Source organism: Corvus moneduloides, chromosome 4, assembly GCF_009650955.1.
Source record: "Corvus moneduloides isolate bCorMon1 chromosome 4, bCorMon1.pri, whole genome shotgun sequence".
NCBI lineage: Eukaryota > Metazoa > Chordata > Aves > Passeriformes > Corvidae > Corvus > Corvus moneduloides.
The window spans coordinates 26,208,659-26,226,383 of record NC_045479.1 but is presented as its reverse complement, the minus strand read 5'-3'; the positions used below and the strand labels follow the sequence as shown (position 1 = coordinate 26,226,383).

Sequence of the window (17,725 nt, the reverse complement as noted above, 5' to 3'; positions counted from 1 at the left end):
ATTATTCTTGACCTGCCTAAGATAAAAGAATGTGGATTAAAGTTCTTATATCAAAAGCGACCAGGGCTGGATGTGGCAGTGATGATGTTGGGGAGGATGCAATCCAGGAGAGCCATTCTGCCACCACAGAATAGCCTCTGCCAGCTCTGACAGGGACCAAAGGACCTACAGTAGCTTTAACCCTCAGTAAATGCCCCTCTGACTTCAAAAAATCAGAGCCTATTTCCAGGGCCCTAGATAAATGGGGTCTGCAACTAAGGGAAAAGACTGCCCCTTCATAGGTCCTCTGTTCAAACACAGACATGCTTGCATTAGTAGAAGAAAAGCCATGTCTATGAAAAGCAATTTCTTATAATCAATGAAATGGATCAATTGTTCTGGATAATTCACACCATAAAAAGGTTTCTCATAGTAGCGTTCCTTTGGGTGTTTGCACATGGCCTGCAGAGCATGGTAACCAAGACTCCAGCTGTTTTTATACAGTGCTCTGTGCCCTGCTCTACTCAGCCAGTCTGATTATAAAGTGGCCAAATACATCTCTGCCCATGTCCTGGTGTTCAGATACCAGGCCTGCGTCAGTTTTGGAAGATCACCATAACATTGGCCACACAGGTTCACAAACAAGGATGTCATGTCATGATGCATAAAGAACAGCATGAAGACATTTTATCAGCTGATTAAAGGGAAAGCAAATGGAGAAACAAGCATACAAACCTGACAGTGGCACAACCATGTGGCTGAAGGACTCAGCTAAATTTTGGCATGAAACCTTTTTTCCTTTCTCTTGCACATGGTTCAGGACCAAGAGATGCTAGAGCAGGATTGAGCCAGAAGCCATTGGATGGGGAGATCTCATCAGTCTTTTGCAAAGACACCTGGGCACAAGGATCACTTTGCTTGCTACTTGGAGGACGTTCATCCTGCTAGCAGCCCAGCAGAAGGGAATTGTGAACACTGTTGCAGTTGCTTTGAAGTGTTACACATGTTCTCTCAGCTGTCATACCAGGACACTTAGCTGAGCTCTCATCATTTTACATTGCAAAAATTGCAGCATCCCCTACTGTCTCTGCCATGGTCAGTCTGCCCCCAGAAATCCTAACAACTAGAAGACTGGTTTTTTGTCATGCAGAATCAAAGACAATGTGAAGCAGATTAAAGGAGAAATAGCTTTCTCTGTGTCTTTATAGACTTGTTTTATTCTTTTGAGTATGGAATGTCAGGCTCACTGAAATTGGTTTTCCTGGATGGTCATTTATGTATGAAATACAAGCACATTAAACTAAGAAATGGTGGAGTTTGTTCTTTCAAATGGAAATGTGTTGTTTTTGAACTGCAGAAGTACAGACAGGATTTCAAACTGACACTGTGACTTTTCTAAGATGATATATGGCTCTTCTACCTATAGCACACCCAGACTGAAGAACCTATCTGTCAAAAGGCAGCACATCTATCTAATAATAAATAGTAAATATCATTGTATTTCATCAAAGCACAGTACAAACATTAGCCATAGACGCCATCCCTTTTACCCTGCCATTCAGAAGCAGAAAGGAAAGGCTGAAGCACTCACTACCTTGCATCACTCTGAGGAAGGTGCCTTTCTCCTCCTCCTCTGGGGTGCAAAGATCATTCCAGTGGCTGGAGATTTTGTCCCATCTCACTGGTCTTAACAAGATACAGTTTCCTGACACACTTGAATGAATGGGAAACTACAACCCTCCCGGCAGTCATCTCCATCCTGTTCTAACTCTAACAAGACAAACAGATTATCTGGGGGTTTTTTTCTAAAATCAACTTTCTGGTTGATGAAAATCTTATTGGTTCTCTCCAGATTCAAGTGATGACTCTCTTCACTGGAAGAGCTGCAAAATGGATTAGGCAGATTGCCTTCATGGTTTAAAGGAAACTGAAAAACCGCTTTCAGTAAGAGATAAAGTATGGCTTTTGCCAGCTTATTGTGATGAAAAGCTAAAGAAGAGTTTCTTCAGGAAGGTACCTGCATTCACCTATTCTCCATACAGGGCATACAGCAGCCAGAAAAATCACCCTTATGTCTGAAAGCTGTCTTTAATGTTCTAGCAGACAATCCATCAGAGCATTCAAAACTAAATTAAAATCCCAAGGAGGAATAGGGGATTTAATTCTAGGATTAAGCTTTGAAGTTGCTCCCAGGAAATAAATTATTATTGGATGAGAACCAACACACCAATTATCTAGTTTACTGCTCATGCTACTGAGAGCTGCTGCAAACACCCTCAGGGATCCGCTCTACCTAGATGGTCTCATCTTTAACACAATATCCATATAAAGGCAAAAGCTCAACTAGTCACATGCCAAGAAACTTAGCTTCCCAGCTCCCAGTATTAAAAGGGAAACTGTCCACTACAAATATACAGGGCATTAAGTTTCAGTCACTTAAGTTCCCTGGCTTTCCACCTTTTAACTTGCTTTGTTGTAGATAAGACAATAGTTAATAATGTGCCACTTCTTTGCTCTGTGTGCTACAGTTGGGTCAAAGTTCTACAGCATTGGTGCTGTCATAAATAAGCACATTTATTTTTCTTACACAGAAGAACTTTTTTCTTTCACTACATGCTAGTGAAGCGGCAGGTAAGCCCTACTCCATTTCGATGGCTTCCAGACAAAACAATGGGACATTTCCAGCTTTTTACTTGCTATTCCACAGATTTCTTAAGGCTACCCAGAATACCTTAACTTCACTTATGCAGCTTCAAATCCTTAATGCTTGTTCAATGGGACATTGCTACAACATGAACCATCTCCTATGAAAAGAATAAGTAAAGTTAAATAGCTCCAAACTCCAAGATAAAAGTGTCTGGAGCAAAGAAGAGTACAGAGAGACATCAGAGCTGCTATTTCACTCAAACTAAATGCTACCAGTTAATCAGTGCTATTATAAACTCACTTGGAACATTAAGTTACTGCGGGTAAAAAATAAATCCTTCACTCTTAAAAATATACATGCCACTGCTGAGGCCAAATCTAACAGCAGCAGTGTACACAAATATTTGTTTTTCTCCTAAAGAATATATTTTTTTGTTTAAACACCTTATGACATAAAAATACTGTCACCAAAGCATCACTACTTTCTTCCTTCCAAACACATAGTTCCTATCTTTTCTCCACGGATTCTTTTCAATCCTTAACACAGGGAAACAATGTACACAAAGCAAAGACAAAATCCCACCCCCCTCCTATGCCCTCCTTCACCTGCAAGCTCTGTCAGAACTTTTGACACCATTTATTACACACAAGTACATACAGAGGGGGTATATGCAGCGAAGCGATTCACTTTAATGTCGATGTGGCAAAGAGAAGGCATTGGTTAGTGTCACCAGCTGGGCTCCCTGTTGGCACAGTTCTGAAAATCCCATAGTTCACAACATCCTAACAGCCCCTGCTTTTGTTCAGAAAAGTTCAGGGCTGATAACAGCACCGAGTCACTCTCTGTTCATCTCATTTCTCCTTCAGGTGAAGCAGATGGTATTACAAATAACTTACCAAAAGGGTGCAGGGGAAGAAATGGTAGAGAAGGAAAATACTATTCATACTGACAAGGATTCTGAAAAAGGAGCAGCATGACATTAGAAAAGTGGATCACCTTTCTAACACAAAAAAAAAAAAAAAAAAGCCTGAAAGCATTCCTTGAAACAGAAGTAAGAGTGATTTTACCAGCAAGCTAAGAGCCTATGAGCTGGAGATGTTCTCACTGGGTTTGAGTTAGGTGCTCCCTACAACATTTATTGTACATTTGCATTGACCATCTAATTTAAGACAAATGTTTTCTTTAGACACATTTTAAAGTGAAAAATGAGCTCTGTTAGCATGCTGTTGTGGTCTTCCAAGATAGCTCTTTGCACGGGGGCAAACAGAAGAGAGATGTTAATGAGATTAAAAGTAGCTCTGAAAATCACGGTGTCCATGGTCAGCTGAGAGCCAGCAGCATCAGGGTCACCTGCTCCTCTGCCCATTTATTTAGTAGTGTCATTAACTGAAAAGATGGAAAAGCATGTGCTAAGCCTGAACATTCACAGTCCTGGGAGAGAATATCTACCTACAGCAACTGAGGTTATCCTGCTGCTCCATCACCACCCCACCTTCTTGAAAAAAGAGACCTACCCTTGGCAAATTACTTTATGCAAATGGAGATAGATTTCTTTTGCTTGAGCTGTTTCCAAGTGAGCCAGCTGACTCAATAATTCAGCCCTCTGGCTGGAAGAAACATTAAGATTTCTGTCAGATTACTCTATATTCTAAAGAAAACTGCCACCTTCGTTTCTCCTTTACTTAGACATCTAGGAAGAGGCAATAAGCAAAACACCTCTGATACACTTCAGCTGCATCTTTTAATCTACCATCAAACTGAAATGGAGGCATTTGTCTCAACAGCTTTGAAGCTCAGCAGTCCATTTTTGCTCTCATGTTACGTCTGACCCAAACTCAAACCTCAGCATCTTGATGGCATGCACTACCTACAAAATGTTTCATGCTCTTTTTTTTCCATACATCAGCTGTAAACCTGATCTCAAGACCAGGCCTTACTCAAATAGGAGTTCTGTTTCACTTTCACAGCGGTTATGAACTCAGAGCCAGGGCTACCTTCAGCTGACCAGCCTCCATCCTCCAGCAAGTCTGTAAGTATGTCCTTTCCCTGCCATGTTACTTCCAGGATTCAAGTGTTGTTTGTGTTTCTATGCCCTGGCACTGGGAAAATGTAAAATATGAACCCTTCCTGTGCATGGAGTAGGCCTTTTCCTTACTCCTTATTAAGCACTGAATTCAGAAAGCACACGTTGTTCTGTCCCTCTTGCCTCATCATCTTGAGAAAATGTCCACCTAGAGCTTTGGCCACACTCTGGCAACTTTCCTAGCCCAAGGACAGAGGCTGGGCATTACAGCAAGGCAATATTTATTGGAAGGACAGCTTAAAGCAGCTCACAGTGAAAATCTTGGCTTCCTCTGGGCCTTGTAGATAGGTTTGCCTGAGTAGAGGGAAATCTGTGACTGTATTCTGTTCTATTACAACAAGGACATTTGTCATTTGTTGTGTCTTTTAAGTGCAACTACATAAAACTCCTGTGGAGTTACGGCTTGTTCCCCTGGCAAAAGAGCAGCTGGACACCTCTGCTTCAGCCCCTATGTCAGTCAGGAGTCAGCACCCTGGACTTGATGGGCTACCAGGCTTTCTCATGCTGACAACAAGGGAACCTGCAGGCTGTTGTGCCCTTGTTGATCATGCTCTTACCATAGGCCAAGGACAGCCATGTGTTTTCATGCTACCTGAAGGAATTGTATATTTTTTTATCATAAACTGGTGTCTCTTGCATGACTCAACTTTCTTAGGCCCCTATCTTTTGCCTAACAGCTTTGTTGTTGTAGCACAGCCTCTGCAGAGGACACCATCTCAGTGGCACAGACAACACAAGGGACAATCGACAACCTAATGAAATAAAAGCACAGGGAAGAGACGTATCATCAATGCCACCCTTCCCAGATATTTTTGTCTTCAGAAACATTAGAGAGGGTCTGTGTCTCAGTTACATTGTTCCTTGTGGCAGCTCAGGGGTTGCAGAGAGAAGAGAGATGCTGGGAGAGGGTAATGAAGAGATCAATATTTGGCAAAGCTATGACTTTATGTCAGGAGTCATTAAGGTATCATATCAGGAAAAGGTTTTTCACCCAGAGGGTGTCTGGGCACTGGAACAGGCTCCCCAGGGCAGTGGTCACAGCACCAAGTCTGACACAGTTCCAGAAGCGTTTGGACAACATGAGACCTTTACCTACCAGGAGTCACCCAATGCTGGTGACGTGGTTGGGCTAAGCAAAGGTAGATTTGATTTCAGCAAATCCAGTGTTGATGAAATGGCTCCTTGTTGACCTGTCTTGTGGTGTCCAGAACAGGCTACAGAAATGTCAGCAAACCCTGGGATGCTGTTACAGGTAGTCACTGAACATGCACATTATGACAAGTCAACAGGATCTGAAGGCCTAGTGCAATGTCCATGATGGCAAGATATGGCCAGAAAGAGATGCAAGAATTAGGATAAGCTGCATCGTTTGGAATGCAGGTTGGTGGAAGTGTGCTAAAAAAGTTATTGTCCACAGACAGAAAAAAAGCCTGACCTGGCCAAGATGACAAAGAGAACTTCTGAATATGCAGGCATCCAGCACACACCCAATATTGCCTGCATTAATGCCCACAGAGTAGGTCAAACATCCTATTCAACCATCATATAACATAGTCCCTATGTTATAATGGCATAGGACCTCTTTTTCTTCATTTGGTGAGCTATCACTTCAGGTTGACAATTTGTAGAGCCATGGGCCCAGCAGCTGGAGAATTTCTTTGACTCAAACTGTTAGTACTCCCTCTGGGACACTACAACGGGTGCAGTGACATGGGGCATATCACGATGGGATAAAAAGTGAACACCATGACAGTGCCTACCCCTCCTATGACAGCCTCAGTGATGAACTGTGGCTGCTACCCATCGACAGAGGCTGATAGCTGTCCCTCTGCACCCTTGGCCTTAAAGGCTGCATGCTGACAGTCTTGGACATGTGCAAATTCACGGCACAGCAACTCAGAAGATCTTCACATGCATACAAGCACCTGCTGCTGCAGCTGCTGGCCTTCCCAGATGCACAGAACAGCATGGACCCATAGGAGTGTTATTCCCTGTCTCCCAGAACTGATGGTCTACAGCAGGGAGGCAGGAATCTGTTAGTCACTTGCAGGTGGGAAAAAAAAATCTAAGTATCTCCTCAAAAACAATAGGGCCAGAATTGCTTTTTCTCTTTGTCCAGATATACTGAGTCCCAGAGCTGAGAATATATAGGATTCTGGAAAAGGCCTGGAAAAGACCAGAAGAAAAGCCAGCAGCCCACATCATAGGATCCCTGACAAAAAACATGCAAAAGGATAAGATGATGGTGGCTGGGTGCAGGCATCCAGGTAACATAAAGTTAACAGCTGAGTTCAACCTATTCTCTGTTCCTCAGGCAATTCCCACTGTCTCCCTCAATCTTTTTCCCCCAAAAATGCAAGCTGAGTATTTTTCCTTTCTGAGCATACTGAAGAAAGACTAGGAGACCATAACAGCTACAGAGAAAGTCTGACTTCAACTGTCATTATTCTAAACATGTAAATCTTCAAGGAAGAAGTGAGGAGGACTGTGCAAGTGGCTGCAGGAATCCCCATCTGAAATGGTCATACGTGGTAGAGGGCACTAGACACAGGTGGACCATTCTGGTCATCAGATGCTTGAGGCAGGCTAGTATTGAGTAGATCTCCACTAGACAGGATACCACTGCTTCAAAACCCAGTGATCTGAAAGGACAGCTTACGTGAGAGGCCCTGGTGCACTTGAACACGGTGCTGACATGGAGCAGACTTAGGTATCTCCTGACTGGTAAGGCAGTGAGCAGGGAAACTGGTTATGGATCATCTGCCTCTACAGTAATCCAGGAAACAAGTCCTTAGGCACACTAGCTGTAAATAAACAGGCTCACCAAAAAATACACTGAGTTGTACGCTTTCTTTGCTTAACGGAAACAGCATGATGAGACCACTGATACTGGGTAACTTCCCGGGACACAGAAGAGCAATACCAGGCTGGTGACAGCCCCATCCCCCCAAACTGTCACCAGGATTTGCATTATTCTTCTCTACCAGTAGCTCTACTGCACAGAACTGAGATAACTAATCACACAATCTCAGGTCATATAATAGGCCTCAAGTTGTATGATAGCAGGCATCTTGTATATGTACAGATGATAAATGTCCTCTGGAGTTACTGCTCAAAAGACCACTTTCAGAGTTTTCATCAGAAAGGACTGTCTCCTTAAAAATCTGCTCTTTCTTTTGAAATCTGACAGAGTTCAGAACTGCTTGGTGCCTCTGTGTGTTGCAATCAAAGAAGTACAATCTCCTTCGAGGGGGTGAATAGGAACAACTGGTTTTGATATTAACTACATATCTGACTGTCATTGCATCTGTGACATTTTTATTTTCAAACTTCTCTTGATGGCTGCAAAGGGAACTGCAGAGACGCTGTATTGACCTGAAGCCTGTGGGCATCTTACAGCACAGCGACAAAGTAACAGCAGCCCCTCCTCACCAGCCAGCAGTCATGGGATCACAGGATAATTCAGGCTCGGAGGGACCTCAGGAGGCTCTAGTCCAATCTCCTGCGCAAAACAAGGTCAGTTGTGAGATCAGAACAGGTTGCTTAGGTTTTTAACCAGATGAGTCTTGAAAATATCCAAGGATGAAGACTGCACAGCCTGTCTGGGCAATCTCTCCCACTGCCCTCCTTGTCCTCAGCCAATTCCTGCAGAAGCATGGAAGTATGCTCCACAGGGTCTTTGAGCCCAAAATTCTGAGAAAGACCATGTTGGCTGGAAGGACAGCCCCCTTGTTTACCAGCATGCCTTCACAAGGTCATGAGGAAGCCTGCTCCAGAATCCCCACACCCTCACGTCCCATGTATCTCTTCAAAACCCTGGTCAGTACCAAGACAGGGTGCCCATCCTCCTCATCACCTGCTTTGCCCACATCCCTGCACAGCATCAAGATGCTCACCAGCTCCCTATCTCCACTGTGATTATTGTACCCACCCTCGTCCCCCAGCTCCCCCTTCTCCTCCCAGTGAACATTCACCAAATTGTCCCCTCCTTGGATATTGCATCTGAATGGTGACAACAGGGTTGCCAAGCAACATGAATCCTCCAAGCAACCAACCATGGCAGATCACAGCAACCCATTGCAAACCCACTCCAAAGCTTATGAGCCTGACACCATTTTGTCTCTTAGCATCTCTTCCATCCAGCCATAGCTCAGCTCCACTCAGATCCATCCTCTTCTCTTCCCTCATCAACCAAGAGCACCATCCCAGGCACTCCTGCCATTTCCAACCTAAGTTACAATTCTATGCAACATACTAAAGGTCAGCTCCCTCTCATCAGACCAAGACAAATTATTCAAGTGCCCACTACCTGCCCTAAATCCTCCTTCTGCTCAACAGTATTGTTGCAACACAGAGTATCTCCTCCAGCCTCACCCCAATCTTTCAAATGAAGCAAAATGTTTTTATCTGCCTTTGGAAACACACCTTGTTCTTGCAAACCTTCAGCAGATGCAATGACATGATCATCCTGGGGAGGACAGTGGGTTCAACCAGCCACCAGAGCCCACAGGGCAGGCAGACCCCAGTTGGGCACTTTTGGAACAAGCTCTTCAGGGGCTGTAAAGCACGATAAGCAGGAAACAAATACACAGCAGCAAGATCCACAAGTGACTGTTTGCTGCTCTTTATTCTGTCTCTTTTGCTTTTCTTCAGGTGCTGGTCACAGCACCTCCTGGGACCAGCACTAGTGGCTCCCAAACACCAAATTCCTTGTCTCACAATCACATACTTCCTGTACAAGGGAAGCTGAAACAGAAGGTCGTGTCTATGCTTCACTCCCTTGGAGTTGTTAAGCAGATACTGTGAGCAAATGAGAGGCAGTAAACTCTTGGAAGGCACTCGTGGCACTCAGGAGAAATTGAACTTGGCCTTGCTGCCTGCAGTCAGCTGAGTTTAGAGCTGGTGGAGATTTCAGGATGAGCCAACTGCTGTCTTCACTCAGCACAGCTGAGAAAGGGGCTTCCCAGGCTGCCTTGGGCAATCTCAGAAACCACCCCAGGAGAAGGCTGAGCTCAGGGGCTTGCATGCTGGCACCATCAGCCTGGCGTGTGTGGCCGTATGAGGGCAGCCCCAATAGCTAAAGGGCATGCTGTTTTTACCAGGTGCATCACCATTAGGGGCTGGGATCACCTCCATGGTTTGTTCCAAGTTGACCATCTGGGGACAGAAGACTTAAAGGCCACTTCTTTCCAATGCACATTGCCTTTTGTGTCCTGACTGAGGGACTTGAGAAGAATGTGTGGTTTTCCAAATTGATTGCTAGGTTTGACAGGGCATGTCTGCACTGCTCCATGATATAGTACACTGACATTAGAAAATCCTAATTGTGGCATATAATGATGCCAATGTGGCATTGCTCTGCCATTAATCAGCCATGTGCACTAGTTTGCTGATAGGAATTGTGGATTTGGTCTGTCCACCTCCATCTCCATTGGCTGTACAGTCATGCCCTTGTACAGATGTATTTTAACCAAAGCTAACTGAAAGGGTTCAGATTAAGTAAATCAATCCTTCCACATAAAGAGGCTGCATAGACTTAATTAAATTGATAACTGGGCCAACCTGAACTAAACTAGTGCAAATTTGGTATAGACAAGGCTTTATTTTTCTTACTAAAATCATTAACTAATCCAAGCTTTGACTGGCATTAACTGCATGGTAACAAAAGTGAATACTCATTCCAGTCTTCTAGTGTCTCTGTCTCCATCTGGCCTCAAATATAACACTTGGAAGAGCTGGACACATTCCTGAACCTGCTCTCAGAATTAGTATTTATTGTTTTCTTACCTGAAGCCCAAAGGACTCAGTAAAATTGCTGCTTTTTCCATAAAAATAACTTTATGGAAGCATCTATACAACCATTCCTCACAGAGGAGTTTGAGCAAGTCTCGCTCTTACAGAGAAGCTACAATTTCTGAAGAAGCAGCAGTTAACCAAATAATTCTGTTCCAGCATCTCATCTATGGACCCAGTATAGGGATGATGGTATTATCCTATTTTTCTTTCTCAGCTAGTTAATAGGAAATCCCCTTTCAAAAGGCAATTTCCATTTTAAATCACGCCACAATTAAGAGAGACATGTTTAATACCAATAAATCCGCTTCTTAAAAGAGACATAGAAGCCAGGCTCGTCGCTGACTAAATCCTATCCCCCACCCCCATTCCTGCCTTGCAATCTGTAGGATCTTCGGGGAAGGGTGATCTAAGACAGCTGTAGTTAGCTAGCTACACTTCTGAGCACTAAGCTGCTCCTCGCTTTGTATTCACTCTGTGCCAAACAAGTCACAGGGGACACGAGGAGCTAAAAGACTCTTCTTGCTGTGGTGTTTCAGCCGGAGATGCTTGGAGGCTGGGCTTCCACACACCTCCCATGGGAGCCTCTCCCTACATCAGTCTCCCACTACAAGTCAGTGTGGGGTGAGTGCTATCTAAAGGCTCTGCAGATGAAATTACTTTTCTCCTCAAGCTTTTTGGAGCACACAGAGGAGAGCCAGCCACCAGCTCCCAGAGGGATCACTGTGCCCAAAACACAATGCCCTAAGGGTCCCTCCTCATCTGTGGGGACCCTACTCTATCTTCATCAGTGCTTGCCCTGTCCAGAGGGATTTCTAGCCTAATTGCTCTTGCAGACAGTCGTACCACACCTTTGGCAGAGAAGCGGGTGGCAGTACTTTCCAGGTCTCTTGTGTGCCTAAAGCCGCAGCCAGCAGTGTGGGCAATGCTAAGGCAATATTCCATCAGAAGCCAGAGAATGGCGACTTCAAAGAACCCCCACAAGGTCAGGGGCTGTAGTGGCATAGGTATCTCACTTGTCTGACAGGAAGAGACACAACTGAATAAAGTCCCTGTTGCTTCCCCCTGCTGTGACAAGTATAAGGAACAAAAATTACAAAGTAAGATAAGGCTTAGGGAGGAAAAAATCAAAACCAAGGTACAGCAGAAAACCTTGGTTTGGCTGTTCTTAGGGCTGCCAAGCACTGCCCCAAAGCCACCCATGTGATTTTCCCCTGCCTCATCATGCAGCTCCCATAGCCAGACCTCCTGCTGGCAGAAATAATGCTGTGTCCCTGCAATGGCCTCTCATGGGAGACAACAGCCAGCTCCCTTCATTGAGATGAGATCATGACACAGCAATAGGAATCCTGAAAATTACTCTGAAATCTTCTATCTGTAGCACATTTAATCATGCATTTTTCCAGTTGAAAGTCTGAACTATTTATTTGACAAAACAATTCTTGTTTGTTTGAAAGCAAAAGGGTCCATTTGCTCTGGACACATCCCTGTTCCCCCACCAAGTACACAGGCTCCAGCTCTGCAAGCACCCCTACAGGTAGTGTAGTCATGCACAGGCATGCCAAAAAAACCATCACCATCAGCAAGTACCTACCTGTGTGCCTGTATGAAGGAGGGCCCCTCAGAGTGGTGAGACTGAGCCCAGTGACCGGGGAGGACCCTTCAAGTAATGTCCCAACCCTGCAGCAAGACCCTTACAACCAGATCCTTCCTTCCAGGATCACTGCTCCAACAAAGCCTGTTGATAGAGGAACATTTCAAAAAGAAGTTTATTTCTTTAAGGAGCATAAAGGTAAGGAAACAGAAGACTCTTGTTTTGTCCTTTATTGTTTAAAAAAACCTTGCCCTCATTTTGCTCCATGAGTCTGTGGCCGACTGAGCACCGCTAAGCAGCAAGGGCAGTTCTTCCACTGTGGGAAACCGCCCTGCCTTTACTGGAGCAGGAAGCCATCCTCCTCCTCCCTCGCAGCAGTCTTTCCAGTCTAGATAGCATGGATAATTATATCTGTTTCCATGCTCTGCTTAGCCAAAATGGTATTTCTTAAACAATTCCATAAACACAGACAAGAGCACTTTGCTTTCAATCTTGTACTTATTTTCTACCTGATAATAAGATCCATTTTCTGACCTGAAAGTGAATAAGACCTTAAAAAAACTGAATCCTGCAGTCAGTGGAAGAGGAGAAGGAAGGGAAAAAAACATGAGCTGGGGAGCTTCATGGGCTTTCTGCTCTGCAACTTGTCATAATAGGTTCATAGCACTTAGGGTTGCATTACAACACAAGACCAATGAATGATATTACGATCAGGGTAAAGCATACAAAAGATTAATATAAATTTTATGCAACAGCTTGCTTAAATACTGCTTCTAGGGGAAAGATAAGTTAAGGAAGACAGTGGGAGGGAGAGCACACAATCCTCGCTTTCTGTTATTCCAAGACAATTTTAACCTGTTCAGTGGACAAAAAATCTTGCTTGACCAAAATATTTTTGCTTTAAAAAGACAAATTAGTACCCTAAGTAACTTCTACCATGCTCCAGGGTGGACTTAGGTGCGTGCTGGAATGTTCCTATCTGTCTGTATCTGCACTGAACTGTTAAGCAGATGCTCACTGAGGAGAAAATAGACTGCAATAAACTGGCACTGACACAGATCTGAATCGCTGGAACTGCTATAGAGATAAAATTCATTTAAGAAATGTGGTTTCCATTTCCATTTTCCTTTAATAAAAAGCTATTGAAACATTAAAAATATCTACTATTTCAAACAGCATACTATACACATAAGAGAAGAAACAGACTTCATTTTATTATGTAAAATGTAATACAGCCCGATACTGCACCTCATGGAAGAGCCAAATTAATGTCCTTTTTCAGAGCAAGGAACAGATCCTGTTCTCACCTACAGAGCTGACCAACAGTTAAGGCCTGGTCCATTTTCAAAGCCACAGTCAATGTATGAGGACACAGACCCCAACAGGAGAACTGCGTGTGGGAAAGAAGAGACCATACAGTGCAACACACCCAAGTGAAGATCTCTAGGTATGCTGACAGTGGACTGCCCTTCCTCCCTCAATCAACCTCCTCTCTGGTCTTACTCTCGGTGCTCTATCCCAGTCACTATGCAGTGGGAGCCAATATACTCTCGTCACTTTAGCACTGCTCTTCCCAGGGGCAAAACCCTAAAACAGTCAATTCTTTGATCTTCGTGCAAATCTCTCCAAGTCCTGCCCAGGCTGCTTCAATAGCATGTAATGAGCTCCTGTCCTGTGCAATGAGTAGTCAGGACAAAACCCCAAAATTACACACATAAATCATTTGCTTCTCTCATGATACTGAGAACAGTAATTATTCTGCCAAATTAACCTGCCTCCAAATCAAGCCTTTGGTCTTGCACTCTAGGAAGATTTAAGAGTATGAATTTGAAGTACCCTTAGTACTCAGATGAGATCAGAAGCAGGAGTGGAAAGCTATAATGGAGAGCTATATGCTCCTGCATCCCTTCCAATAGCCTGTGTAAGCCAGGCTGACAGCTCCAGAGCTGGTGGTTAGTTGTCACACCAGTCTTCTAGAGATATGTGAAACCTGAACAGATACAGCACCCTAAATGCCTGTCATTATGTACCAAAAAGAAACATTGCCATGCTAAGCTAATAGATGACCAGGTCTTCTTTAACAATGTGAACAAAGATCATCATGGACTCTATAAATTGCTGCATAATTTCAGCTCTGAAGAGTTTTACATACCATTTTTACTGGCTATGATCCCCCCACACTCCACCTTGTATATTTCTCCTGGGAAACATTCAGCATCACAGTGCCCAAGTCCCATCTCTTCCTGGTCCCTTGTATTCACTGCCTTGCACCACCGTGTTGTACAAGAAACATGGTCCAAGATGAAACATCACCCTTGTTGCTGCAGAAGGTTTCCAGGTCACTAGCAGAGGATGGCAACTCAGAATTAGCAAGAACATCAAGATTGCCAGAAAATTAGTATGAGGCTCATAGCTATACTGAGATTTTGGTCTCTAGGAAGAAGCTAAGCAGCCATTTCCTTATAGCCACACTTTGAACGCTCTTGCAGTGGCGTAAGGAAAGCCAAAAATACCACTGCTCTTTTCAATAATGCCTTGAAAAGTATTTGTGATGGAGAAGAGGAAAGTGCCGCATTTGGGGGAGGTCCCTGATGCAAGACCCTTTAGGTTCCCAGGGAGCAGAAGGGGCAGGCTGCTCCACAAGGAAAAGCAAGAAAAGCTGGGCGCTGCAGGACCACACCATCACCAACACAGGCACAGCACCTGAGCAAAGCCAGTACAGCAGTCACCTTACAACCACAAATCAAGTCCAAGGTCAGTCCAGGAAACGGCGAGATTCATCAAAGCTCTGCTGCTCACTGCACAGCTCAGGCTCAGAGTAAGGCTGAGGCTAGAGGGCACCCCAAGGCCAAGGAGCAGTGAGGGTGCATGGGTGGGGGTTCCAGGTGAGGTGCTCAGGGCAATTGCAGCCCACCAGAGCAGTGGGGCTCAGCAGAAGCTCACAATACTCAATTTCCCATGTATGGGCCATGAGTCAGCTTCCACGGCTGCTGCTCCAAGTTTTTCACCTAGCAACAAGACAGACGGATGGATGGGGGGGTGTTAGGAGAGATGCTGAAGCAAAAGGAGATGAGAAAGACAGAAACTAAATTGTCAGGGAGATTAAGAGAAAGATGCAATGCCTGAAGCTGCTTGAGCTTCTGAAGGACAAAGTTCGTGAGGAGCAAAGTCCCTTCTGCACTTCAGCCTTCCTGGGAAAGCTTCCTGGGAACACTTCTCATGGGGTGAGGGACACATTCAGCTCTCTCGAGCCACACTGCAGGTCCGTGGGCTCATGTGCATGTTGAAAGCTCAGCACCAACTCATCTGTGACCAAAGGCTTTGTCATTTGCAGTGCATGAGCTTACCCTGAATCTGCTTTGCACCAGGCAGCACAAAGTGCTCTGTCAAAGGGTAGTCATGAGGCAGTTCTCACCATGCCCACTGAGGAATGACAAGTGAGCACTACCATAGCTGATTTTCAGCTGGTTGAACTGAAGCCACTGGGAGGGTTGGAAGGCATGACGCCAAGAGCTGCCCAGAGGACTGGCCCCATCCAGGGCCAGAGCCAGAGCCAGAGCCAGAGCCTTGTACCCTCCCCCAGGACACACTATGCTGCAGCCTTTCCTGCTGGTGGCAGGCTTAGGATCAGGGAGAATAGCCAGGCTGCTTCACCACCTCTTCCCAAAGGAGAGGGTGCTCTCAGAGACTTGAGGGTCAGCACTAGGGAAGGCTGTGCCTCCTCAAGCTCTAAAAAAAGGACTTTGTTCCCGCTCAGCAATTTTTTCCCATCTGGGCTAAATCCACTCTTAGAAAGAGATAGCTCTATCTCCAGGGAAACAGGCTCTCAGCACTCACAGGGACTCAGCCAGCTCCCTCTCTCCTTTTGCTATGGGGTCACTCAGCAGTGAGGCGGAGGCACCCAGGCACCATGGGGCATCGGGCTCCTAGGGCCACCCCAGGTCTGGAGCTCTGCATCACAGGATGCTCCAAGGCAACATGTGATGGTCTCTGGGCTGGAGCTACACAGGACCTTCGTGAGCTTGCCCAGCTCTGGAGAGCTCACACAGAAGTGATTACAGAAATTGACCATGCTCAGAAGTCTCTCATTACTAAGACTGACTCGTGCAGTTTGCTTTGAATCTTCTTATTTGCCCAAAATAGCTTCATGTTCTCAGCACCAGTTTTTTTAGCAAAATCACTCACTGCCCTCCTTCCCACCACAGAGAGCCAGACATGTCCTGCTCACCGAGAAGTCCTCCCTAGCTGCGCTACACCATCCCTGTCCCCCCTCACAATCACCCTCCATCCTCTCCCCTTCTGGCTACAGCAAGTCCACGGGATGCTTTGGGCAACCTGGGGAGCCAAAACAGCTCAGAGGGGGTCAGGGTGACAAGAAAACAGCAGAGCTCATTGCAGAGCCCCACAGGCTCCTTTTCCAGTTAGCTCAGGCCACTTATCACCTCCTCCCCATGCCTGCCCAATCTCTGGGCAAACAATTCATGTCAAGGTAGAGGAAGGTTTCACCTAGCAGTTTTTGTTTTCCCTCTCTCTAGGATCAACCCTCAAATCTGAGACCCAAGGAAATTACTCCAGCAGCTACATTTTGGGGATCTGAGAGGACTGTTCTGCACTAGCATCTGAGCTAGAAAGGAAACAGTCCACAAGGGTCTTCTGAGCTCCAGTCCCCCCACCCATACATGGACATGATACCTCTCTTATGGGTACTGTCCCAGGTAACCCACCCTTCCCTGCTTTGGGGACCAATTTCCAAATCTGTGACTGCTGCTTCTTTGCTTAGAAGCAGAGACAGCCAATGCACCCCGCACTGTGTTGCAGGAGAGTTACACCCCGGTTTCCATACAGCCCTGCCATCAGGTGTGCCCTGCTGGGACCCCAGTCAAAGAGGAGCACACACGGGCAGTGGGCACACTGCCTTCCTACCCCCCAAACTTTGGGGCAGAGCACGGTGCAGGAGCCCAGCCCTGACAATGCCTGCCCAGAGTTCGTTGCAGGATCTGTGCCTTATCTCGCCTCAGCATCTGAAAGCAGACTTTGGCTAAGTCCTACATGCTGCTATTTAAAGTAAGCCAATTTGTATTCATTCTGCTCACTACATTCACCAGTTGTTCTGAATTGTGTTTGAAGCTGAAGGGAAGAGGAAATGTACAACAAGAAAAAATTATACACTGGTAAATTTTGTGCTAATCCCTTCTCCTCCCATTATCGCTTCCCTTTTTTTTGGGTTTCTTTTTGTTTTCTGTGTTTTATGTATTATTAGCTTTAGCATAATTTTGACTGAGAAAATACGTAGCTGATAGGATGGACTAATTACACTACCTAGAAGAATTAATTACACCATCTGTGACTGACAGTGGAGCCTGACTTGTTGCTTCCTGGTAGATGGAGCTACAACACCAGCTGCCCCGAATATTTCCCTGTAGAAGGCAAAGGAGGAATTACTGTAGGAAGCATCATTTAAAAGCCATTACTTCTCTTTTTGAGCAATTTAATGTCATTGGGTGACCTAGCCTGGCTGGCCGAGTCAGGGATGAGGCTCATTTGCCTTCCCTTGTGATCTTTCTACAGATATTTCTACACATGTCCTGGCCCTCTGTCACTAGCAACTATGGGGCTCAGTCAATCCTAA

General features: G+C 45.2%; 1 protein-coding gene across 1 annotated transcript in view; it reads right to left on the bottom strand.

Annotated features, from left to right (window-relative positions):
- Positions 1-12,167, bottom strand: part of GRIN2B (glutamate ionotropic receptor NMDA type subunit 2B) — a 241,249-nt gene extending 229,082 nt beyond the window's left edge. Inside the window, exon 1 of the mRNA XM_032105854.1 lies at positions 12,097-12,167. The gene's annotated coding sequence lies outside the window, so the exon portion shown is untranslated. The remainder of the gene's footprint in view (positions 1-12,096) is intronic.
- Between the last annotated feature and the right edge of the window lie 5,558 nt (positions 12,168-17,725).